At 42.6% G+C, this 27111-nt stretch overlaps 1 long non-coding RNA gene across 1 annotated transcript in view; it reads left to right on the top strand.

Annotated features, from left to right (window-relative positions):
* The window catches only part of LOC132397907 (uncharacterized), a 34604-nt gene extending 13991 nt beyond the window's left edge, over positions 1–20613 (top strand). The window contains exon 3 of the long non-coding RNA XR_009513482.1: positions 6542–20613. This is a non-coding gene — a long non-coding RNA (uncharacterized LOC132397907). The remainder of the gene's footprint in view (positions 1–6541) is intronic.
* Positions 20614–27111: the final 6498 nt, after the last annotated feature.

Here is a 27111-nt window from a genome sequence, read left to right as displayed (position 1 = left end):
TAAGGGTCTCAGCTCAAAGCATTGTCTGTTTATTCATTTCCATAGATGCTGCCTTACCTGCTGAGTTTCTCCAGCATTCTGTGTGAGTTGCTCTGGATTTCCAGCATCTGCAGAATATTTTCCCCATTCTGATGTTTGGTCTGATCAACAACTGAAACTCTTGACCATGTCTACACGCTTTTATGCATTGAGTTGCTGTTACATGAATGACAGATTGAATATTTGTATAAGCAGGTGTACTTAAGAAAGAGGCCACAGAGCGGAGTTATATAATTTCCTTTTAAAGGCACAAGGAATGTTTGTTTTCCTCTGTATATACTGCCGGACCTGCTGACTTCCTTCAATATTTTGTGTGGGTTGCTCAAATTCCCAGCATCAACAGAATTTAAACACCAAAATACAACTGCAGGTGCTGTGGATCAAAGAATACGTACACAACGCTGGAAGAACTCAACAGGTCAGGCAGCATCTGTGAGAAAAGAGTAGCCAACGTTTCGGGCCGAGACCCTTCATCAGGAATGGGGGGGAAAGAGAGGGCCGAAGCCCAGTAATAGAGATAGGGGAGGGGGAAGGGCTAGAGGTGCCAGGTGGAGAACCAATCAGAGGAAAGATAAAGGGGGGAGGGGATAAGCATGAAAGAACTGTAGAGATAAAGGAGCAGAAAGTTGAAAGGGGAGAGAGGCAGAGAGGGACCTATATAAGGTGGAGGGGAAGGGGAGGGAATTACCAGAAATTGGAGAATTCAACATATGAGGTTCTGCAAATACTGGAAATCTTCCAGTCCTGATGAAAGGGTCTCAGTCCGAAACATCTGATCCATTTGCCCTAAGAAGAAATTCCCGGTGGCCAAACATTTTAATTTTGATTCCCATCCCATTCTGAAATGTCAGCCCATAGCCTCCTCTTGTGCCAAGATAAGGCCACCTTCAGGGTAGAGAAGCAAAACCTTATATTCTGTTTGGGTAGCCTCCAGCCTAATATCATGAATATTGATTTCTCCTTCAGATTAAAAGAAATTTCTCTACTCCTCTCCTCTTCTGCTATTCTCCATTCTGGCCTCTTACCTTTTCTCATCTGCCTATCACTTCACTCTTGGTCCTTTCCTCTTTCCCTTTCTCCCATGGTCCACTGTCCTCTCCTATCAGATTACTTCCTCTCCAGCCCTTTACCTTTCCCACTTGCCTGGCTTCAACCATCACCTTTTAGCTATCCTCCTTCCCTTCATCCCTATCTTTTTATTCTGGCAACCTCCTCCTTCCTTCTCACCTTCTCAGTTCTGAAGAAGGGGCTCAGCCTGAAACATCAACTACTAATTCATTTCCATAGACACTGCCTGACCTGCTGAGTTCCTCCAGCATTTTGTGTGTTGCTTTATATAAAAGATTAAAGGAGTAGTGCAAAAAGAGAGTAAAATATATAGTGAAGTGAGTCAGGGTGTCAAAGGTTATGGGGAGAAGGCAGGAAAATGGGGTTGAGAGAGATAATAAATCAACCATGATTGAATGGTGGAGCATTCTTGATGGACCAAATGTCCTAATTCTGCTCCTATATCTTATGGTCTTATGGTTATGCCAATCACAACACTGCTGCTGCTCACCCCCGCCAATGGGAAAGTTGGTGATCTTTCACTAACAATACGACTGGTTCTCATCCTTAAACATCACCTTTGCTTCTTTGTTCAGAAATGCTGCTTGATGTGCTGTGTGTTTCATATAATTTTATTTTTATTATGTTTTATTCTGTACACTTTGATTTCTAATAAATGATTTTGTGGATCCCTGATTGAACATGGATATCATTACGAAACCATTCCTTGTTTGATAACACATACTCACCTTATATTATCTACAAACTGTAACTTCCACAGCCTACAGCAAAATCAGTCCATATGCACAAAAAAAACCTAGCTTTTGTATATCTCTTCCAGCTTAAAAGGTTTTTATGAGATTTACCCAGTTTTTGATGAGGTGCTCTGGGCAGGGAATTGCATGCAGCTACAGGCTTCATGCTCTCTGCTTCAACACACCAAATTATAAAATATTTCAGAGTTCTGAGCAATCTTTGATTTGATTCTCCCTGAAGGCACGAAGAAAAAAATCCTTTTTTTTTCATGTGCTGGATTCAATGAACCTAGAATTTTCCACCTGTTTATCTGAAGGTTTGCAGACAAAAAGTTGTGTGTTGATCTTTGAAGGCTACATCTTAAATTTTGTAATACAAGAAGGAAAAAATACGAATTTCTCAGAATTTCTGTTCAGTAATGAGGATTCTAATCAGAGTAGGGTGATAAAAATATTAATTATTCAGTATATTGTACAGCATTTTTGATATCTGGAAGATTTTTCTCTGCACTGGCTCTCTTATCTTAAGGCAATTTTCTACCATAGATCCATATAATTATCAGAGAATTCCAGGCGTGAAGTGTGATACAGAATCCTTAGAGAGTCTGGGGGATGGGTGGGGGAGTAGAGGTGTTGGCAAGTCAACCATTTTGTGTTTCTTGAAGTTAGCAACCTGATTTTAATCATTTGTGCTTCTGTCCCTCTTCCTATCCCCACATCACCCAAAAGGGGGTGTGGAGCGGGCTCTTTGGGTGGCACAGTCAGGTAGTAGTTAGCACAACGCTTTATAGTCCAGTGACTCGGGGTTCAATTCCCACCGCTGTCTACAATGAGTTTGTATGTTCTCCCCATGACTGTATGGTTTTCCCCTGGGTCGTCCAGTTTCCTTCCACAGTCTACTGGTTAGCAGGTTAATTGGGCATCGTATTGCCGCTACAATAATCCTTGCGCAAGCTGGGCCCTTCCTGTCCAGTAGCTGAAGAACCCCATACTGTAGTATTCCCTTGACCGGAATGATTGTTGGCATCAGGCAGGGTGGTTTGTGTACCTCAGAAACTGCTGATCTTCTGGGATTTTCACATACAAGAGAGTTTACAGAGAATGGCGAGAAAACAGAAAAAGACATCCAGTGATAGGCAGTTCAGTGGGTAAACGTCCCTGGTTAATGAGAAAGATCGGAGGAGAATGGCCAGACTGGTTCAGGTTGACAGGAAGGTGACTATAACACAAATTACCACACACTACATCAGTGGTGTGCTGAAGACCATCTCTGAATGCACAGCACATCGAACCTTGAACTGGACGGGCTACAGCAGCAGACCATGAACACACACTCAATGGCCACTTTATTAGTTACAGGAGATACCTGATAAGGTGACCTTGCAGGTCTCCAGGGAAAGGGTTGGGGAATGAAACTGGAAATTTACTCTGGTGGGGAGCTGGCACAGACACAATAGACAGAGTGAACTTTGTCTGTGCTATAACTATTCATTGACAAGGACTGACGGATGTAAACGTGTATGTAAATACAGCAGAGGATGGAAATAGATTTTAAATGAGATACAATGGGGACAAGACCGGAAGCTGGCTTAGTTGCAGTGGCGCACATATCATATTTTTGGTCGTGATTTATGGGAATCTATTTAAAGTTCCATATTATAATTTGATCCACACAGTCAGAAGGACGGGGAAGGATTATAACTCAGGCATCGCTTCTAACCTCGAAAGTAGGTCAACAGCAATATGATGAATTATGTCATTGCAGCTCAGATGGAGACCGTGAAGCTGTATATATTCTTGCAGCCAAGGCCCCGCTCCTCACAGGCAGTGACATAGAGCAGTCTGGTCTCCTCACCACACTCTGCCTTTTCAAACTTCTGGTGAGACTTGTCCAAGTCACTTCAGCTCACTATGTACACTGTTTGAGGGCAGAGGGTTAAAAGCTGGGGCTTAACCTTGGTGACCAGTGATGAGCAGAGTAAGTGGGAATGAGAGGGAAAAGCAAAACACAGGGTGGGGGAGTAACACATAAAAATTGCTGAAGGGACTCAGCAGGTCAGGCAGCATCTATGGAGAGGAACTGATAAATAGACTCGATAGGCAGAAAGGCCTAATCGTGCTCCTACATCTGTGATCTTATAGTCTACTGTAGGACATCAGAATTTACCTCAGGATGGGTAGGATCTTTTGAAAGAGGGTGGATTGTCTAAAGGTAGGTCAATAACATTACCAGATATAAACCATCGGTGGACATACAAAGATTGCCAACCAGCCATAAGACTATAAGACATATGGGCAGAACTAGGCCATTCAGTCCATCAAATCTGCTACACTATTCCATCATAGTGTCAGGGCAGTGAAGCAGGCAGCCAATCACAGACCAAGTACTGTGCACACAGTGATATTTACTGAGTAGCAAATCCAGAGGGGCAACAAAGCCAGTGTCAAAGTTCAGGCAGAGATCAAAAATTCCAGAGAAATCCAAAACACAGAATCAGGCAGAGTCGCTATTTGGACAGCCAGACATGCTGGAAAGGCTCAGGAAAACTCACTGGCACAATCTGGCAACAAACAGGTGAAAACACAGAACTGAAATACACTGAGCAACAAACAGAGGCAGATGATCGGTGGAGCACATTGAGACAGAAGTGGCAGCAAAACAGGTAGTGATGAGAAACAGGTGAGAAACGGAGTACTCAGTAATACAGGGCCAGAGTAGAGCAGGAGTGGGGACAGGAGCACATGGGGCATGAAAACAAACGAGCACATGGCAACACAAAACCACAGACTGACAGCCGGGGGAAACACACAAAAAGACAGAGTTCAACTGAAGGTACTGACACACAGTTGATTTAATATCCCTCTCAACCCCCAGTCTCCTGGCTTCTCCCTGGAACCTTTGACTCCCTTCCTAATCAAGAACCTATCAACCTCCACTTTATGATGATCCAGTGATCTCTGCTGTAAAGGGATGTCCTTCTATTCAGAGGCCGTGCCCTCTGGTACTAGACTCCCCTACTATAGGAAACATCTTCTCCATGTCCACACTATCTAGACCTTACAATATTTGATAGATTTCAATGAGATGTCCCCCTCATTCTTCCAAACTCCAGTGAGTATGGGCCCGATGCAGAGCCAATTGCCTCCTGAAAGTGGCTGCACAGACCGAGAAGGTGGTTAAGAAGGCTAATAGAATCCTTGCTTTTATTAGTTAAGTCACTGACTGAAAAATCAAGAGATTATATTGCAACCTTATAAAACTCTGGTTAGACCATATATGGGATATTTCACACCATTCTGGTCGTCCCACTACAGGAATGATGTTAGGGCTTTGGAGAGGGTACAGAAGACATTTACCAGGATGCTGCCTGGTAAAGAGGGCATGTGCTATCATAAGAGGCTGGATAAACTTGGGCTATTCTCTCTGGAGAGCCGGAGGCTAAGAGGAGATCTGATCGAGGTTTATAAGATTAATGAGAGGCACAGACAGAGTAGACAGACAGTATCTGTTTCCCAGGGTTATAATGTCTAATACCAGAGGGCACACAATGAAGATGAGAGGAGGTAAGTTTAAGAGGGATGTCTGGAATGCACTGCCTAGTGTGGTGGTTGAGGCAATTACTTTAGAGGCTTTTAAGAGACATTTGCATTGGCACATGGCTGTAAGGAAAGTGGAGGGATATGAACATTGTGAAGATAAGTGGAATTAGTGTTTGGGTGTTTTTGATTTGCTTTTTGCTGGTCAGCACAACATTGTGGGCCGAATGGCCTGTTCCTGTGCTGTACTGCTCTTGGTAGCTCATGGGAGACAGTACTGGGATTTTCAGCAGTTTGGAATTGTTGCTGTAATGAATTAAACAGGACGCTGGATGATTGACAGGAACTGAAATAGGCTGAGACAAGGAATACTTGGGAACAAAAATAGCACTGCCATGCCTGTTCAATGGAAAACATCCAGTGTGCCTTTGAAACCGTGCAGCTGTATCCCATTGTCAGTGGTCCATGTACTTGCAATTCATCAATAGATGTCTTCCACTTGAAGAGCAGCGCTTCATTCTACCTGTGCGAACAGTCCCATACCTCAGACAAAATCATTAGCATTGTGAAATACCTGACTGGCAGCAAAGAGAGGGAGAGAAAGAGAGGAGGAGGTACTAAGCCTTCACTGAGCTCACGGCAAGAACATTACGTTTCTGCCAGTTACAGTTGTCCCACTGTACGGCTGCCTTCTGCAGTAATATCAGCCCGGCTGCCTGATGCTGATGGGTACATCAGCTGATGGAGCCCGTATCTATCACCTTCACAGGAAGTACAATGATAATACAAAATACGAGGCAGCATTCAGAAGCAAGTCAAATATACAGTCAGTGGTCACTTAATTTATCTTTTATTTATTTAGCCTGAAGCAGACCCTTCCGGCCTAATGAGCTACATCGCCTAACACCCCACCGATTTAACTCTATACCCTCACTACAGGCCCATTTACATTGACCAATAAACCAGCTAATGGGTATGTCTATGATCAGACTAGTTCAAGCTGTCAGAATCAGAATCAGGTTTAATATCACCGGCATTTGTCATGAAAACAAGTAGTGCAAAAGAAAAGTAGTGAGGTAGTGTTCATGGGTTCAATGTTGATTCAAAAATCTGATGGAGAAGGAGAAGAAGCTGCTCCTGAATGATTGTGTGTGTGCTTTCAGACTCCCGTACCTCCTTCCTGGTGGTGGTAATGAGAAGAGAGCAATTCCTGAGAGATGGGGATCCTTAACGATGGAAGTCACCTTTTTGAGGCTCCTTGAAGATGCCCTGGATGCTACGGAGGCTACTGCCCATGACGGAGTTGACTGAGTTCACAACAGGAAGGTGACTGTAATTCAAATAACCATAAATACAACAGTGGCATGCAGAAGAGCTTCCCTGAACAGACAACACGTCAAACTTTTAAGTGGATGGGCTACAGCAGCAGATGTTACGAACTGAGTGTACACTCAACAGCCACTTGATTAGGTACAGGAGGTACCTAGTAAACTGGCCACTGAGTGTAGAGACAGGAGAGACCGTACATGCAGGAACCTGAAGTGAAAACTAAACTTCTGGAAGAACTCAGAACTTCGAGTGTTATACATAGAGGGAGAAACACACAAAATATTGGAAGAACTCAGCAGGTCAGGCAGCATCTATGGAGAAGAATAAACAGTTGACGTTTCAGCCTGAGACCCTTCATCAGGACTCTTCATATTAGTGTTTATGAGGGAATTAGACAGTTGATGTTTCAGGGTGAATACCGAAGTACTTGCACTTAAGAGAGTAATAGTTATAGAGCAATGCAGCACAGCTACAGGCCCTTTTGGCCCATCTGGTCCATGCAAAACTCAGTGTCCACCCAGTAATCCCAATTTCCTGTGTTCACCCATATCTCTCTAAGTTCCACCCTTCCACGTACCTGCTCAAGTGCTTCTGAAATAATATTGTACTGGGATCAACCACTTCCCCTGTCAGTTTATTCCATTTACCCACCGCTGTCTGCCTGGAAAAAGTTATCCCAAAGATAACTCTCTCCTCTCTCTCCTAAACCTATGCCCTCGGGTTTTGGACTCCACTACCCTGGGGAAAAGATAGTTACCAACCACATTCTCTCCACCTCTCATAATTTTAAACAATTCTATAAGATCAGCCCTATTTTCTTACAATCCAAGGAAAAGAGACCTAGCATCATCAACCTCTCCACATAACTCTTTCTCTATAAAATTTGGTTTTTATGATCCAAAGACAATTCAAAAACATCAGCTACTGCAGGTCTACTCTACCAATGAGCTGCTCGTTGATTGGAGTGGCTGAACTTTTGTCAGTGGTGGAGCCAGAGGGGTTGGCCGAATTGTTGAAGGAGAATTGTTGTGATATCCGAGGAGCTGGTCAGGATGTCAGAGGAGCCGGCTTGGGTGCAGGGGAGCTGACCTGGTTGCAGACCGTCTTGCTGCCTGCTATTCGGAAGCACTGGGGTTGGTGCAGTATAACCATAGGAGACAGCATTGGACGTTTCATTTGCGACCGCAAGACTCTGTTGGACAGGGGTAATGCATTGGGACTAGATGGTGTTAAACCCAAGCTCCTGATGGAATGTACTGAGCAGCTGTTCTCCAGTGCACTTTCAGTCGAAGTCGTAACCTGGAAAGGGTCCTGACTGTGTGGAAAACATCATGTGTGGTTCCAGCACCCAAGAAAGGCCAACTGAGAATCTTGAATGACTACCGTCCAGTGGCCCTGTCCTCACACATCATGAAGACTTGAGAGAGGCTTGAGGTCGTGGCTTATGTCCGATCCCTGGTGAAATCAGCCCTTGATCCCCTGCAGTTTACCTACCAGGACCACACTGGAGTTGACAATGCTGTCATCTACCTGCTGAATGGAGCCTACTCCCACCTGGATAAGCAGGGCAGCACTGTGACGATCAAACTTTTTGATTTCTCAAGTGCCTTCAATGCCATACAACCCTCATTGCTGGGGGACAAGCTCCGTTCAATGCAGGTTGGCTCTTCCATTGTGTCCTGGTTAATGGACTACCTGACTGGTAGAGCTCAGTTTGTGCAGCTTCAGAACTCTGTGTCAGACATGGCAATATGCAGAACTGGGGCCCCATAGGGGACTGTATTGGCTCCTTCCTGTTTACTCTGTATACCTCGGACTTTAGATACAACACTGAGTCATGTCATCTGCAGAAATTCTCTGATGACTCAACAATAGTCGGGTGTATAAAGGGAGGACGGGAGGATGAATATGTGACCCTGGTAGAGGACTTTGTCAAATGGTGCAAACTGAATCATCTACAGCTCAACATCGATAAAACAAAGGAGATGGTGATGGACCTTAGGAAGACTTCCTGTTGCTATTGATGGTGAAGACGTGGATGTGATGAGGACCTACAAGTATCTGGGGTGCACCTGGATGACAGACTTGCATGGAGCACCAACACAGAGGCTGAGTACAAGAAGGGCCAGAGTCATCTCTACTTCCTGAGGAATCTGCGGTCCTTTGGAGTATGCAGGCCTCTCCTTCACATGTTCTACCAGTCTGCTGTCACCTGTACAATCTTCTATTTGGTGGTGTGCTGGGGCGATGGCATTCACACAGGTGATGCCAAAAGGCTCAATAAACTGATTGGAAAAGCTGACTCTGTAAAAAGATTGAAACTGGACACACTGGAGGCTGTGGTAGAACAAAGGACCCTAAGGAAAATCCGGGCAATTCTGGACAATGTTTCTCACCCTTTGCATGCCACTATGGCTGAACAGAAGAGCATAGAGGAGCACTGCTCCAAAGAGTGCTCTATGAGGTCATCCTTACCCTCAGCCATCAGCCAGGGTCAACCTATAATGAATTAACCTATAGCCAGGGAAGTGATGACCCCCTCCTGTTAGACAGTTTGAGGTAACTTACTTTTTATTCTTTCTTACTCATCTAATATTTATATATTTATATCTGTGCACTTGTAATTTCCTTTGGAATCAATAAACTATCTATTTATGTAAGTTGCCTCAGACCTTTTACCCTTGTCTTGTGGAGGGACAGTGGACATGGGAACTCAGTTGTAGTGAGAGCTAGGCCTCAAGCCTCGGGCTTGTCTGCTGCTGCAGGCCAGGTGAGAGATGCGAAAGCGCTGCAGTATGTTTGAGCTTGGCTTGGGCCTTGCCTCACCCATTGGTGCTGCCCTCCTGTGTTCAAGCAGTGGAATGAAGGGCTAGATTGCATATGTCTGTACATTGCCTGAAGACAGTACCATTGATTGCTGGGCATGTTGCTCAGGATCTTGGATTATGTACTTTTTTCCAAGAAAATATGCTTCTTTCCTTGATATTTTGAATTATATTACTCACTATTTCTGAACCTCAACCCCAGAGGGACACCGTCTCATTCAGCTGTACCTATATATGGTTTGAATGATAATTAAACTTGATTTGATTTGATTACAAGATTATGAGAGGCTTAGAGAGAGTAGGCATACAGTAGCTAATACCAGATAGTGGAAGTGAAAGGGGGTGACTTCAAAGGATGTGAGGGGCAAGTTTTTTTACACAGAGAGTGGTGGGTGCCTGAAATGCACTGCCCAGAGTGATGGAGGAGGCAGATACGTCAGGGGTTTTTAAGAGCTGTTTAGATAGGCACATGAATGTGGGAGAAATGAAAGGCAAAGGACATTGTGCAGGCGGAAGATATTAGGTTACATTTTATTAATTTAATTGGTTTGGCACAATATCATCAGCTGAAGGGCCTCTTCCTGTTCTGCAGTATTCTATTTTCTAAGTATATAGACCATCCTGACAACTCATTCATGTGAGCTATCGCCTCACACCATCACCTTAACTTACTAGTCCTTGTCCCTTCATCATTCTTCCTGATCATTGTGTCATGTCAATCACTTTCACAGTGATAGCTTCTTTGGGTAATAAGATAAGGATTCACTATGGGATTTATTTAAGGTTATCTTGGCTCTTTGAACTCATGTTCCAGTATCACTGATTGCTGGTAAGACCACCATGCCATACTGACTAAACTATTACAGAACTAGGCGACACTTAAAACTTTCCTTGAACTGCTGCTGCTAAGTTAACAAATTTCATGACACGTGCTGGTGATAATAAACCCGATTCTGATTCTATATCAGTCGAGATGATTGAGAGCTTCACGTTCCCACGAGTGAACTTCACTATTAAGTTGTCCCGGTTCAGCCACGTCAAGAAAATGTGCTGGCATCTCTACATTTTCAGGATGCTGAAGAAATTGGTGTGTTTGATCCTCAACAATTTTAATCAGAGCTCCTCAGGTGACGTTCTGTGGGCTGTAGGCAATACCCCCTCCACTCAAGAAATGCTCTCTTCTCACTGCTGCCACCAGAAAGAACGCAGAGGAACCTCAGGACTCGCTTCACCAGATTCAGGAACAGTTATTTACCCTCAACTATCAGGATCTTGAACTAAAGGGGATAACTTCACTCAGCTTAACTTGTCCCAATCATTGAAACACTCCCATAGTCTATTGTCTCACTTTCAAGGACTCTTCATCTTGTGTTCTCAATAATTATTGCTTACTTATTTATTATTGTTATTTCTTTCTTCTTGTATTTGCGCAGTTTGTTGTCTTCTGCACACTGGTTAAATGCCCAAGTCAGGTAGTCTTTCATTGTTTCCGTTATGGTAATTATTCTATAGATTTATTGAGTATGCCCAAAAGGAAATAAATTTCAGGGTTGTATGCCATGACTTACATGTACTTTGATAATAGATTTACTTTGAACTTTGAAATTTGAGAAAGCATCCTATCCAGATGCTTCAAGGTTGGTATGACAACTGCTCTGCCGCAGATCGTGAGAACTACAGAATATTGTGCACTCAGCTCAGCACATCATGGAAACCAATCTCACTTCCATGGACTGTCTCTACCTTCTCAGTACCTCAGTATGACGGCTGGCATAATCAAAGGCCCCACCCTCCCCAGACATTCTCACGCCTCCCCCCATCAAGAAGCAGTTACAAAAGCTCGAACACACCTACCATCAGGCTGAAGGGCAGCTTCTACCCCATTGTTATCACTCTTGAACCGACATCTTGTATGACAAAGGTGGACTCTTGACCTCTCAATCTACTTAGACAGGGTCTTTGCACATTACTTGTCTGCCTACACTGCGCTTTCTCTGTAACCACAACAATATATTCTACATTCATCGGTGGCGAGTGTGGAATGAGCTGTGTTGACAAGTCTCTGCAGTTTCTTGTGAGCACGGGCAAACTAATTGCCATACCAAGCCACAATGCATCAAGATAGAATACTTCACATGGTGTATCTATAAGGATTGGTGAGGGTCATCAGAGACCCTTCAAACTTCACCTCAGACCCACCTCTTTGGTCAAACCTTTAATCTATTTGGTGTGTAGTGCAAGATCACATTTGGCTTGGTTGTTGACCCTAACAACTATCTACAGACACAATTGTTCTTGATTCTCATTCAGAAGTCACATCTCAGTACAGCAGTTAGCAGGTGCTGCGTAGCTGTGGTTCTGGTCATGCGAGACAAAACGGTAACATTGCCAGCTCATGTGCACTGAATTTAAAAAAGCCGGGCCTAGGGGATATTTCCAGTTGTTGACCTCTAGAAACTGAATTTTATATAACACGCAAAATGCTGGAGGAACTCAGCAGGTCAGGCTGCATCTGTGCAAAGCAATAAGCCATCGATGTTTCAGACCGAGACCTTTTGTCAGGACACTCCAGTAGGTGTTACTCTGGATTTTCAGAACCTGCAGAAACTCTTCTGTTACAGAATTTTATTTTGTTTTTCCTTCTCTGACTTCAGCCCATTTGTAGGATGTAAATTAATGATAGCCTTTTTTTTAGGTCCATTGCTTTAGGGTTCTCCCAGAATGTCTGAAAGCCACTTAAATAATGCTCTGTTATGTGCTGTTTCTCGCTTGACTATTTGTTTTTCATTGTTTTGCTGTTAGTTGTTGACAGAATCATGATCAAAGAGAGATCCAGCATGGAACAGGCCCTTCAGCCTGTTCTGTACAGACCACAAAGCACCCACCAATTTTTTATTTAAATTCTATCCAACCCATTTTAATCCACCACTATCCTCATCAACCCCAACTAGATTCTACCACTCATCCGCACACTGAAGGGCAATTTACAGCAGCCAAGTCATCTCCATAGGTACTGGGGTGGAGATCTGTCTCTATCGAAGAAGGTGTGAGGCATCTCTTCCCTCTGCTACCCTGCAGGTCACCCTGATCATGGTCAAGTGAAACCATGGGAGCAGGTGGTGGATGGTCATATAAGTGGCTGGTGCATACCACAAGCCCTGGTGATGCAACCATTGATGCCAAGCAGACAATCTCTGATAATGGCTGGGGTCACACGGCTTGTAAAGACACTGTCCAGAAGAAGAACGTAATTGCAAACCACTTCACTTCAGTAGAAAAATTTGCCAAGAACAATCAAGGTTGTGGAATGACCATGATCACCTACGTCAAATAGTACGGCACATACCGGACAAATGAATTAACCTCCCAATCTGTATAAATGTGGGATGTGGGAGGAAATGGGAGCACCTGGGAGAAAGCCAAGAGGTCGCAGGGAGAACATGAAAACTCCACACAAGCAAAGCCAGAGGTCATGAGTGAATGAAGCTCTATTCAATATGCCATAAAACCATAAGACGTCGGAGCAAAATTAGACCAGTAGGCCCATTTAATCTGCTCCACCATTTGATCATAGCAGATTTATTTTCTCTCTCAATCCCATTCTCCAGCCTTCTCCCTGTAACCTTTGATGCCCTGGCTAATCAAGAATGTAGCAACCTCTGCTTTAAATGTACCCGATAACTTGGCCTCCACAACTGTCTGTGGCAATGAATTCCACAGATTCTCTAGCCTCTGGTTGACTTCTTGAACTATGCATGTTATCATCTTATACACCTCTATCAAGTCACCTCTCATTCTCCTTCTCTACAAAGAGCAAAACCCTAGCTCACTCTACCTTTACTGATAAGGCATGCTCTTTAACCCTGGCATACATTCTTTCTAATTGCATCATTATAAAATATAGAACATGGCTCATAAAGCAGTACAGCAGAGTATAGTTCCTTTGCCCCATAATGATATGCTGACCTTTAAACTTATTCAAAGATTAATCAAATACCTCCTTCCTACATAGTCTTACATTTTTCTATCATGCATGCGCCTATCTAAGAACTCCTTAAATGCCCCTAAAGTACAGTACTGTGCAAAAGTCTTAGATACATATATAGTGTATGTAGCTTGAGTGCCTAAGACTTTTGCCTCTACTGTAAATAGCAATGAGGTTCGCTCCCTGGTGAGCTCGATACATTTATAGTTGTTGTTAGGGAGTATTCTGGAATTATGTAAACGCAGCAGATAATAATTCAAGCAAGAACCCGTCTTCAGTTCCTAAAGTAAGTTGTAAATTGCAAACAGTAAATTGAAGTTACAGTACTGTGCAAAAGTCTTAGGCACGCTAGCTACATATATGTGTGTCTAAGACTTTTGCACAATACTGTATCTACCTCTGCCACTACCTCTGGCAGGGCGTTTCATGCACCCACACTTTGTGTAAAAATCTTATCTCTGACACTCCTCCAAACATCTTAGAACAATACCCCCTTGTTTTAGTCATTTTGCCCTGGGAAAAAGTCTCTGATTGTCCACTCAATCTATGACCTTTATCATCTTGTACACCTCTATAGTTGTTCTCGTGCCTCAGACTTGTACAGTGACTGGCTGATCTGAACTTCCTTAACCGACATCACCACCCAGAGTCAAGACTATGCCTCCATATTTAACAACTTGTCTGAGGAATCAGAAAGTCACATTGGAAGCTCTTCGTAATGCAGATGGAAACGTCATCAATACATCACAGCATGACTTAGCTGAATGGACTGAATGATAAAGGGTTAGACTTTGTGTAAGTGTTATATTGCTTTTAAATGAGAGGGCATGTTAAGGTAAGCTTTAACAGATTCAAATGCAGTATCATTTTTTTCACACAGTAACCCTCTTAAAGTTCGCAATTTTAAAATTCATCCATTACCATTTCTGTTTCACTTTTAGCACAATGAAACATCAGCAGGTGTGTCAAAGGAATGCTGATATTAAGCTATAATGGGCCGTTTTAGAATAGGAGACAAAAAGATTAGGACTACTTGGCACAGAAGGAAGTCACTCTGCCCATGGGGTTGATGTTGGATCCCAGCAGAGCGACATCATTTCCCTGCAATGCATTCCCTCTCACATATCCATTAACCTCCCCTTCTACTCTTTTAATATTTACCTAACTTAAAGGCATTTGTTATTCCTAATAAACCTACCAGCATATAGAGCATAGAACAGCAGAGCACAGGAACAGGCCCTTCAGCCCACAATGCTGTGCTAAACCAATTAATTTAGTAACCAAACGGCCAACTACACCAATCCCTTCTGCCTACACAATGTCCATATCATTCCAGTTTCCTCATTCATGTGCCTATAAAACATGTCTCTTTGCAAGTGCAATTTTGAAGAAAGTGCAGCAACACTATCACTATCCTAAGGAGTTTGTGAAGCTTTTGCATGATATCTGAAACTTTGACAAACTTCGATAGCCATATAGTAGAGAATATATTGACTGGCTGAATCACAGCCTGGTATGGAAACACTAATGGCCTTGAATGGAAAATCCTACAAAAAGTAATGGATATAACTTGGTCCATCTCGGGTCAAGTCCTCTCCACCATTGAGAATATCTACACAAAGTGTTGTCACAGAACAGCAGCATCTGCCATCAGTGACTCCCATCATTCAGCCCATGCTCTCTTCTCACTACTGCCATCTGGAAAAAGGTACAGGAGCCTCAGGATTTACACCATCAGGTTCAGGAACAGTTACTATCTCTCAGCCATCAAACACTTGAACAAAAGGGGATATCTTCATCAACTTCACTTAACCCATCATTGAAATTTTCCCACAAAGTATGAGTGGTGTTATCACATGTCACGTGTAACAATGTGATTGGGCGGAGCTATGAGCATGCGCAGAACTGACAGAATGATCTAGGACCTTGTATGGTTAAAATGTGGTTGCGGTTTGCTGTTAAGTAAAAGTTCTAGTTATGTTCTTCCAGAATATGTGTCTTATGAGGAAACCACGGTACGTATAAAGAACACAACATGGTGTCAGAAGTTGGTCTGGAAGAATAATTTGTTTTGCTAACAAAGGAGAAGTGAAGATAATTAAAAAAAAAGCACAAACATTTTTTTTGTTTGGTAACAGCTTTAAGAATGGAAGCTTTGCAACCCTCATTGACACTTCAGCTGACTGGAAATGTAGCTGAAAACTGGAAGAAGTTTAAGCAGTCGTTTAAAAAAAAATTGGATAGGTATATGGACAGGAAAAGAATGGAGCATAATGGGTTGAGTCCAGGTAGATGGGATTAGGTGAGAGTAAGTGTTTGGCATGGACTAGAAGGGCCGAGATGGCCTGTTTCTGTGCTGTAATTGTTATATGGTTATATGGTTAGTGTTTTGAATTTTATTTATCAGCGATCAGAGCAGAAAATAAAACAGGAAAAACGAAAGCTGCTATCCTACTCCATGTGATAGGGGATGATACAGTTGAGGTATATACCCATTTTACTTTTGAAGATGGAGATAATTTGGATCTAAAAGCAATAATGGGAAAATTCGAAGCATTTTGAACACCAAAACGCAATGTGATGTATGAGAGGTACAATTTCTTTACCTGTCAGCAGAGAACTGGTCAAACGATTGATCACTTTGTTATAGAATTGAGAAACTGCAGTAAAGCATGCGAGTTTGCAGAGCCGACGGACTCTCTCATTAAAGACAGAATTGTTTGCGGCATTCTGGATAATGCTCTGAGAGAAAGACTCTTGAGAGATCCCGACATAAATTTGGAAAAAGCTTTAATTCTCTGCAAAGTTTTGGAATCCGTGATGTCACAGGCTAGAAAGCTTTTCATTGTGAACGACTGTGTACATGCTGTGGAAGAACACAAATATATTAAAAAAAACAATAAAGCAGCAATGGAACTGGCAGAGAGCAAGACGTCGTCTGAAAGAAAAAAAATTTGTGATCACTGTGGGCACCAACTTCGACCAAAAGTGTCCAGTGTATAGAAAAATGTGCAATCACTGTGGTAAGAGTAATCAATTTTCGTGCTGTTACAGAAGTAGAAAGGAAATAAAACATGTAAACGCAGTTCCTGAAAATGAACGTGATATTATATTGATGTGCTTTGTGAAAATAAACAAAGTAGGAATGACTGGACCATGCCATAGCAAGTGAACCAAAACAATATTCTGCTTAAACTGGATACTGGAGCACAAGTAAATGTTCTTGCAGAATCTGAGTTTAATATATTAAAGCCAACCAAAGTTACTTCAGACAAATATAAAATTGACTGGGGACTGGGTGTTCAGGTGCAGATATTTCAGTTAAAGGAACACGTGTGGCAAAAGTGTCACACAAAAATATCGTGCACACGCTTTCATTTGTGGTCGTGCCTAAGAATGTACAGGCAATATTGGGTTTATCTGCCTGTGAGAGACTGAATTTGGTGAAAAGAGTCTTAGTCCTGGGCAGTGACACAGAGTCAGAATACAGTGAATTGATGAAAGAGAGAGAGAGAGAACAGAATATGATTCCAACACAGCAAAAGTAAAAGGAGTCATAAAGAAAGCTCCCATACCCATCCTTTTGTTACCAGCATCTGACAAAGCATTGCCACCAAAACCAAATTTGCTGGTACAGTACAATACTGATCTGAAGCCAAAGAGCAACAAGAATCAGGATCCAATTGAAGAAGTGAAAGCACAAGAGAAGGAATTGAGAAGTTTTATTGAAATGATGAAGTCTCAGCATAAAAAAGAGATCACACAGTTAATGAATGAATTGTGATTTCTTCTCAAAGGCCTCAAGAAAGAGCCAACTTCAGAGTTTCTATTAACTGATGCAGACTAGACAAAACATGAAAGTAACAACGAAACACAAGAACTGTGTGAACTGTGTGAAAGTCTACTCGTGTTCGTAAACACCCAGACAGACTGATAGAGACATGTTAAATTATGCATTTGTTTTGATTAATGTTGCTAATTGTTTTTCTTTTTAAGGAAAGGAAGATTTGGTGATATCACGTGTCATGTGTAAGAACATGATTGGATGGAGCTATGAGCATGTGCAGAACTGACAGAATAATCTAGAAGCTTGTATGGTTAAAATGTGATTGCTGTTTGCTGTTAAAGTAAAAGTTCTAGATATGTTCTTCTAGAATGTGTCTTTTGAGTATAAAGAACACAACAATATGGACTCACTTTTTCGGTCTCTTCATCTCATGTTCTTGATATTTTCTGCATATTTATTTATTTATTATTATTATTATTTCTTTCCTTTTGTATTTACACAATTTGTTGTCTTTTGCACACTGGTTTAAAACCCAGTTAGTGTGGTTGTTCATTGTTCCTATTTTAGTTTTAATTCGATTACGAATTTATTGAGTATGCGCACAAGAAAATGAATCTCAGGGTTGTAAATGGTGACATATATGATATAAGTACTTTGATAATAAATTTACTTTGAACTTTGAAAATCCATGATGCATCTGCCTTTACCACCACCCCATCATTGAACACTATAGCACAGTGTGATGTTGCGCTGAACTTTTAATCTACTCTAGGATCTATCTAACCCTCCCCTCTTAAATAATCCCTCATTTTTCTATCATCCATGTGCCTACCTAAGAGTCCCTTAAATGTCTACAATGTATCTGCCTCTATCACCATACCAAGCAGTGTGTTCCACACATACACCATGCTCTGTGTAAAAAAAAAACTTAACTTTGACTTCTCTCCTTAAACTTTCCTCCAATTACCTTAAAACTATACCCCTTTGTGTTAGCCATTTCCACCCTGGGATAAAGATTCTGGCTCTCTATGTGATTTATGCCACTGTCTGTGTGGCAGGGTGGAGATACATCTGTACCAAAGGTGGTGTAAAGCGCTCCTTCCCTCCACCAGCCTGCAGGTTACCCTTAGGCAAGTTGTAGCACCTGCTTATCACTCCCACCTCCCGATCAGGGTTGTGTGAGGTCATGGGAGCAGGCGATGGATCACAAGTCCTGGTTGTGCGACCACTGACGAGTAGTCAGTGGCGAATCTGAAGAGTATTGATAATGGTTGAGGTCACCCTTCTTGGAAAGATGCTTCCTAGAAAAAGGCAGTGGGAAAGCACTTACATAGAAAAACCTACCAAGAACAACCGTGGGGACCATGATCACCTATGTCATATGACACAGAACATAATGACGACGGTGACAACACCTCCGAGAAGTCACCACCCTTTCTGTTTCACTCCGAAGAGAAAAGCCCTAGCTTGCTCAACCTATCCTCATAGGATACACTCTATAATCCAGGAAGCATCCTGGCAAATCTCCTCTGCACCTTCTTAAAGCTTCTACGTCCTTCCTATAATGAGGCGGTCATAACTAAGCACAGTATTCTGAGTATGGTCTAACTCTGGTTTAGTGGAGGGTATAGGAGGAACCCGAGCTCTGGAAGAAACTCACCCTGTGAATGTGCAAACTCAACACAGAAAGCAGCAGAGGTCAGGATTGATAGTCGGAGGCATTTTCCCAGGGCTGAAATGGCAAGCACGAGAGGAGGCAGTGTTAAGGTGCTTCAAAGTAGGTACAGAGGAGATGTCAGGGGTAAGAATTTTACGCAGAGAGTGGTGTGTGTGTGGAATGGGCTGCCAGCAATGGTGGTGGAGGCAGATATGACAGGGTCTTTTAAGACACTCCTGGATAGGTACATGGAGAATAGAAAAACAGAGGGCTATGGGCAACCCTAGTAATTTCTAAGGTAGGGACATGTTTGGCACAGCTTTGTAGGCTGAAGGGCCTGTATTGTGCTGTAGGTTTTCTATGTTTCTATGACTCTGGAGCTGACAGGTTGCAGTGTTAACTGCTGCATCACTTCGGATGAAGAGGTTGGCTTCAAGTTGTGTTTAATGAGTAGAAAGAAGTGGTGATTTAGTGACTTAGCTCCAGATCTCAGACCCTGTTCAAATGAAGGATCAGACTTGGTGGGCCAAATAGCCTATTCTGCTCCTATCTCTTATGGTCTTATAGAATAGGGTTAAGAGCGATAATAAATCAGGCACGATGGAATGGTGGATCTGGCTCGATGGGCCCAATTGTGGTCCTATGTCTTACGGTCTATCAGGTCCTTGGCAGTGGGAGATAGAGTCAGAAATCCACAGCCGGAGGATTACTGCAGTCTCAGAGGGAAGTGAGGCCAGTGAGTTAATGATGATGGGGAAAGATGAAGTCATGGTGGGATCTGAAAGCAATGAGAATATTAAAAACTGAGGGGTTGCTAGAACAGGGGTTAATAGCTCAATTGGACTCTATGTGTACTGTACATCGACAAGGGTTGGTGCACGGATTCCTCTGTAGTGGGCAGCCACTGTTCTGTGACAATTGAACATCATGCATTTGATCATGAAACTTAAAGTAAAATCCACCGAGAGGACCACCTTTGTCTCCCTTCCCCTCTATTTGTGACATTTGCCAGGAGCATTGAAGATCAAGGGTCTGAAGCTTTGTTGAGCACCCCTACCACCCATCCCACAATCTCTTTGACCCACTATCATCAGGAAGGAGGTACAGAAGTATCAGGACTAGGACTGCCCCACTGGGTAACAGCTTCTTCCTTCAGATTGTGAGACTAATGAATACCCTGCCACCACCAAGGTCTTGTCACTGGGACAGCGAGCTGTTTATTCTTTACTCTTTACTGTTTACCTGTGCTGCATGCTACATGCAACTTGAATGATATGTTATTAAGATATTTGTGGTAATATTTTGTTTTATGTGCAGTGTGTGAGACGTACATGTTTTGTGGGTGCACCATGGTCCAAAGGGGTGTTGTCTCATTTTGTTGTATGTACACACAGCCAGACGATAATAACTTGAACGCTGGCCACATTGTTGGTTCAGGGAATTTACTGCTGTGTTCATCATTACTGTCTACATTCCCCCTCCCCCTGAGCATGAACGCCAAGGACGCAATGGGAGAGCTTTGCAATATCATCAGCTTTCTACAAAAGAAGCTTCTGAACGGTCTCTTCATAATTACAGGAGACTTCAATCATGTTACTTATTGTGCGTGTGTGTTTTTTATTGTATTCCTTATTGTATTATATTTTTCTATTACATCAGATCCGGAGTAACAATCGCTTCATTCTCCTTTGCACTCACATACTGAAAAATGGCAATAAACAGGCTTCAATCTTGAATCTTCAATCTTCAGTCTTAGCCAGAGGGTGGTGAATCTGTGGAATTTATTGCCACAAACGGCTTTAGAAGCCAAGTCATTGGATATATTTGAAGTGGAGGTTGATAAATTCTTGATTAGTCAAGGATCAAAAGTTATAGGGAGAAGTGAAGAGAATGGGGTTGATAGGGAAAATAAATCTACCACGATAGAATGATGCAGCAGACTCGATGGGCCAGATCGCCTGATTCTGCACCTGTGTATTATGGTCTTATAGTCTTGTGATCTAAATTCTGATTTCTGCCAATGAATTAGATTGAGAATGGAAAAATAATGGCTTAAAAGCTCAGCTGAGAGTTAATAGGAACTCAGGACAGCCTTGCAACAGAATAACCAAGAATGAGCCAAAAACATATTCTAATAAGATGCACACTATAAACAAGGGCTCATTCACTCACTTCCAGCAGCTTAGCAGTGGCGGTATTAATTTTCATATTCATGGAGCAATGTGGGTGTTCACCGCATTCCCACAGAAAATACAGCTTAAATGTTATTGGAGTAGTCTTCACAATGCTTCCTCCCCGCAGGAGACTGCATTATCGATCTATTAGCAGCTTGAAGATGGTGATGTGAGAAAAATCCATCAGCATACATGAGCTGTTCCCAACTAAGATGTATAGATAAAGTCATAGAGCACTACAGCACAGAAAAAGGCTCTTTGGCCCATCTAATCTGTGCCAAACCGTTATTCTGCCTCACCCTATCGACCTGCACCTGGACCATATCCGTTCCCTCCATGTACCTATCTGAACTTCTCTTAAATATTGCAATCAAACCCCAATCCATTACTTCTGCTGGCAGCTTCTTCCACTCTCACCACCCTCTGAGTTTCCCCTCAGGTTCCTTTTGAATATTTCACCTTTCACCCTTAACCTATGCCCTCTAATTCTAGTCTCACCTAAAAATGGAAAAAACCTGCTTGCATTTACCTTATCAATACCCCTCATACTTTAGTGTACCTCTATCAAATTTCCCTTCTCCTATGCTCCAGGTAATAAAGACAACATCTTTGGAAACTTTCTCTGTATTCTTTCAACCTTATTCTAAGGGTTTTCCATTTGAGGTGAAGGAGGATGAGAGGCGACTCAATAGAGCTGTACAAGATGATAAGAGGTACAGATCGAATGGATAGCCAGTCATTTTTTCTCATGGCGGAAATACCAGTGGGTGGGGGGAGGCATAATTTTAAAGTGATTGGAGGTAAGAATAGGAGGATGTCAGAGGTAAGTATTTTTTTTACACAGGGAGTGGTGGGTGTGGAGAATGCCTTACCAAGGGTGTTGATTATGGGCATTTAAGAAATCCTTAGATAGGTACATGGATGGTAGAAAAATGGAGGGCTATGTAGGAGGGAAGGGTTAGATTGATTAGTAGGTTACAGTAGGGTTCTGTTGGAGTATGTGAAATACAGCTACAGCTCAGGTTGTATACTGTATACATTCTGTAATATTAAATGGAGCCATTTAAAAGGTTGGTACAAATTTGTGGGCTATAGGTTTTGGACTGTGCTGTAATGTATGATGTTCTATGTTCTTAGTTCATCTGAATGGAGGACTTGGGGGAATTTTATGCCCAGAATTTAGATTTCACCTTGGTTTGGGGTGCTGAACTTTTGCCATCTGCAAAGTTAATGCACATGTGCTTCCCACACAACAACTGGAAGAATTAGGGAAGAATCCATTGAAACAGAGGTGGATCAATATCGGTATTGATGTGCAACATAGAAAGACTATTAGACCATAAGACAGAGGAATAGAATCAGGCCATTCAGCCCATTGAGTCTGCTCTGCCATTCCATCATGGCTGATCAATTTCCATCTCAACCCCATTCTCCTGCCTCCTCGCCATAGCCTTTCACACCCTGACTAATCAAGGACCTAACAACTTCCGCTTTAAATATACCCAATGAGCCGATCTCCATAGCTACTTGTGGCAATGAATTCCACAGATTTACCACCCTCTGCTAAAGAAATAAACCCTTCTGCACAATATGCCTGTTCTGACCATCGTCCACACATTTAGATTAAGTGTACATTAATCGTTTTTCATTCTCCCCTTGTTCCCATAACTCTCCCCAGGTTCTACCATCCACATGGACAAATGGACCATTGAATGGTAAGGCACAGTTGAGTAGCCCACTCCTGTTTCTGTTCCTCTGTGTATTAGCATTCTTGTGTGTCTCCTGATATTATGGTTGTCCTTGAGTGAGTTGTGTGCCATGAGATATCCCTTATCTACGCAATATGAGAATCACACGCAAAATACTGGGGGAACTCAGCAGGTCAGGCAGAATCTATGGAGGGAAATAAACAGTCAACGTTTCGGGCCCACACCCTTCATCAGGCTGGAAAGGAAGGAGGCAGTACTGGAGGAACTCAGCAGGTGGGCCGCATTCAATACCACACAATATGAAATCCTTGTTAGCCTGTGGAAGATAGATTCACCAAGGATAATTTTGGGAATTATTCTCTGAAGAGACAATTAAATAACGAGTGCAAAGAGAGAGAGAGAGAAAAGAAAATATTGTGGTAGTGTACATGAGTTCATTGTATTTTCAGAAATCTGATGGCAGAGGGAATTGTGTAGTGGTGATGGGGTGGCATGGTAGTGTAGTGGTTAGCACAATGCTTTATAATACCCACAGCTGCCTGTAAGGAGTTCGTACATCCTCTGCTTGACTGCCTGGGTTTCCTCCGGATGCTCCGGTTTCCTCCCACAGTCAAAAGTTGTACTGGTTGGCAGGTTATCTAGTTATTGTAAATTGATCCATGATTAGGCTAGGGTTCAATCGGGTGATTGAAGGGCCTATTCCATGCTGTATCTCAAAAAATGGTGAAAAAAATAAACAGCCGTTCCTAAAACAGTGAAAGTGGGTGTTTAACAGATGGGGGGAAGGCATGGGCAGAAGGTGAAATGTTTGTGCAGCACAGTGTTTGTGAAAATTACCAAAATATTGCAAATGACCAGACCAGAATGTGCTCTTATAATTAATCAAACAGTGTGACCGATTGAACATATGGAGAATATACAAAGTACATAACAGGCCCTTCAGCCCATGACGTTGCATTGACTTTTTAATTTACTCTAAAAGAAATCAAACCCTACTCTCATACATAGTCCTCCAATTTTCTATCATCCATGCTTCCAAGAGTTTCTGAGAAGTCCCTAATGTATCTGTCATTACCACCACCATTGGCCGTTCATTCCACACATTCACCACTCCCTGTGTACAGTACTGTGCAAACGTCTAGGGTGCCTAAGTCATTTGCACAGTACTGTATTTGTCAATGTGGAGCAGTGAGTGAGTTTGTAAATATGGCAGGAACAAAGGATGTTGGGAATGGTGAGGGTGGAGTGCCACGGGAGGGGTGTGGAGCAGGTGGCAGAGGAGTGCCGGGGGGGAGAGGGGCGCAGGTGCAGACACACCTAGCCCTGAGACACCAGGCAAGATCACTTGATTACGAGGAACTGGTTTGTTGAACAGTACAGAATGCCGCTCTGATGTTTCCTGCTCTCTCCCCTCTCCCTGCCCCCTTCCCACTCTCAGTCCACGATAGTGACCCATATCAGAATTAGATTTATCATCACTCAGATATGTCATGAAATTTGTTCTTTTTGCAGCAGCAGCAGTAGGTAATACATAACATCACTACAGTACTGTGCAAAAGAACTAGCTCTGACATCTCTTCTATACTTTCCTCCAATCACCTTAAAATTACGCTCTCATATCAGCAAGTTCTACCCTGGGAAATAAATGCTTGCTCTCCATCCCTTCAATGCCCTTTACTGTCTTGTACACCCCTATCAAAGCTCATAGTCGTAGAATCATAAGGTACTACAGCTCAGACACAGGGCCTTCTGCCCATCTAGTCCATGCCAAACTATAATTTTGCTTAGTCCCATTGACCTGCATCTGAAACAGAGAACGCCGTACCCCTCCCATCCATGTACACACCCAAATTTATCTTAATTGTTGACATTGAACCTGCATCCACCCCTTCTGCTGGCAGATCGTTCCACACTCTCACCCTCTGAATGAAAAAGTTCTTCCTCATGTTCCCCTTAAGCATTTCACCTTCCAACCTTAACCCATGACCTCTAGTTCCAGTCTCACCCAACCTCAGTGCTAACAAGCCTGTTTGCCTTTACCCTACCTATACCCTTCTCTCATCTTCCTTCATTTCAAAGAGAAAAGCCCTAGCATACTCATCCTTTCAAACATGCTTTGAATCAAATGCTGTGGGCACCCATTTGCTGAAGGTATTCAAGACTAAACAGAATATTGGTTTGATCTCCTGAGGCCACAGAGACAAGGAGATTGGGTAGGAAAATGAAGTCAAGATAGTTGCACAATACTGAGTGGTTTAGCAACCCCAAGGGAGTATTATTGCCTAATAATGTTTCTATTTCTTACATTCTTAATTAGCTTGTTATTGCTGATATCATAATAGGATAGCTTGCGACAGAATGTGAAAGAATTGTGCAATTCTGACAGATGCAAAACACATTAAAAACATATTGGAGAATCCCAACTGTAACATTTTTCACACTGCATCGGAAAAGTACTGTGTCTCTGTCAGCTTGGAATGGGAAGTTACTGAACGGGGCAACAGCTTTGTTAAGTTCATCTTTAATCAAGTTCAAGTTCAATTGCCATTAAACCATACACATCAATACAGCAAAATGAAACAGCATTCCTCTGGGGCCAAGGTGCAAAGCACAGTACCAACAGAACATAAAATACGATAGCAGCAAAAATCATCATCTTCATTATGTGCCGTGTCTTATAATGTGGGCGTTCATGGTCTTCCATCTGTCTTTAATCTGAGAAGTTCCAATAAGCTCTTCAAAACTTTGGCCTGTCCATCCCGTGATGTAACTCATGAATGTCATGCACTGTCCACCATGACTTCTACTTCCATCAATTTTTCCCGTCACTGCAACATGTTTGAACTTCTCTTTCCTCAGAACATATCCCAAAAATTCAATCTGCTGTTTCCTTATCAGCTCTTTTCTTATTGACAACACTTCCTCATTTGTTACTCTGTCTTTTAGTGCCAATAGAAAATATAGCCCAAGTCCTTGGCTGTCATGGCCTGTAGACTGATGGTGCATAGGATGTTGTCCTGGCCCAGCTTGTTCTTCCATCGAGCAAATACTGAAGGGTAAATTGCAACAAACACCATATAAAAACAGATACTGCAGATGCTGAAAATCTGAAATCAATATGGAAAACACTGGAGATACTCAGCAAGTTGGGCAGTGTCTCTGGAGGGAGAAACAGCCACTGTTTCAGTTGATGGGAGAAACAATTAAGATCAGTGGGATTGAGTAAGAAGGAGAAGAAAAGTAAAGGCCTGTAATCAGTTAGAAGGTATTGACTGGGGTTGACCAAGAATATTGTGTCCTAGCTGTCTATGCAAGCCAGGGCAGTACAATATGGAGAGCAAGTTGTTGCCCATGTAGTAGGCTCCCATACTCCACACAGCTGATGAATACAAAGGAATGGCAGAGGCTGATACAATTTGGCACCAGTGGCATTGCAGGAGTTATCAGTCAGCTTTGAGGAGTGTGCTGAGCCCACTGCTCTGCTCCTTCTATACTCATGACTGTGTAGCTGGGCATATCTCAAATCCTATCCATAAACTTGCTGATGATACAATCGTTGTTGGCAGAATCACAGATGGAGATGAGAGACTGTACAGGAACGAGATATAACAGCTAGTTGAGTGGTGTTGTAGCAACAACCTTTCACTCGATGTCAGTAAGACCAAAGAGCTGATCGTGGACTTCAGGAATGATAAGATGAGGGAATCCTCATAGAGGGATCAGAAGTGGAGAGAGTGAGCAATTTCAAGTTCCTGGGTGTCAATAACTGAGGATCTAACCTGGTCCCAATATATCAATGCAACTATAAAGAAGTCAAGACAGTGCTTATATTCCATTAGGAGTTTGAGGAGATTTGGTTTTCACCTAAAACACTCGAAAACTTCTACAGATGTACCATGGAGAGCATTCTGACAGACTGCATCACTGTCTGGTAAAGGGGTGGGGTGGGTGTGGTGGGGCTACTGCACAGGATTGAAAGAAGCTTCAGAAAGTTGTAAAATTAGTCAGCTTCATCTTGGGTACCAGCCTCTGTAGTATCCAAGACATCTTCAAGGAGGGCTGCCTCAAAAATATGGCATCCATTATTAAGGACCCCCATCACCCAGAATATGCCCTGTGTTCTCATTGTTAATGTCAGAAACGAGGTACAAAAGCCTAAAGGCACACACTCAGTGATTCAGGAGCAGTTGCTTTCACTCTGCCATCTGATTCCTAAATGGATATTGAACCCATGAACGCTACCTCATATTTATTATTTCTGTTTTTG

The sequence above is a fragment of the Hypanus sabinus genome, chromosome 8 (genome assembly GCF_030144855.1).
Source record: "Hypanus sabinus isolate sHypSab1 chromosome 8, sHypSab1.hap1, whole genome shotgun sequence".
In the NCBI taxonomy this organism is placed as follows: domain Eukaryota; kingdom Metazoa; phylum Chordata; class Chondrichthyes; order Myliobatiformes; family Dasyatidae; genus Hypanus; species Hypanus sabinus.
The sequence above is the reverse complement of the archived record's forward strand: the minus strand, read 5'-3'. Positions and strand labels throughout refer to the sequence as shown.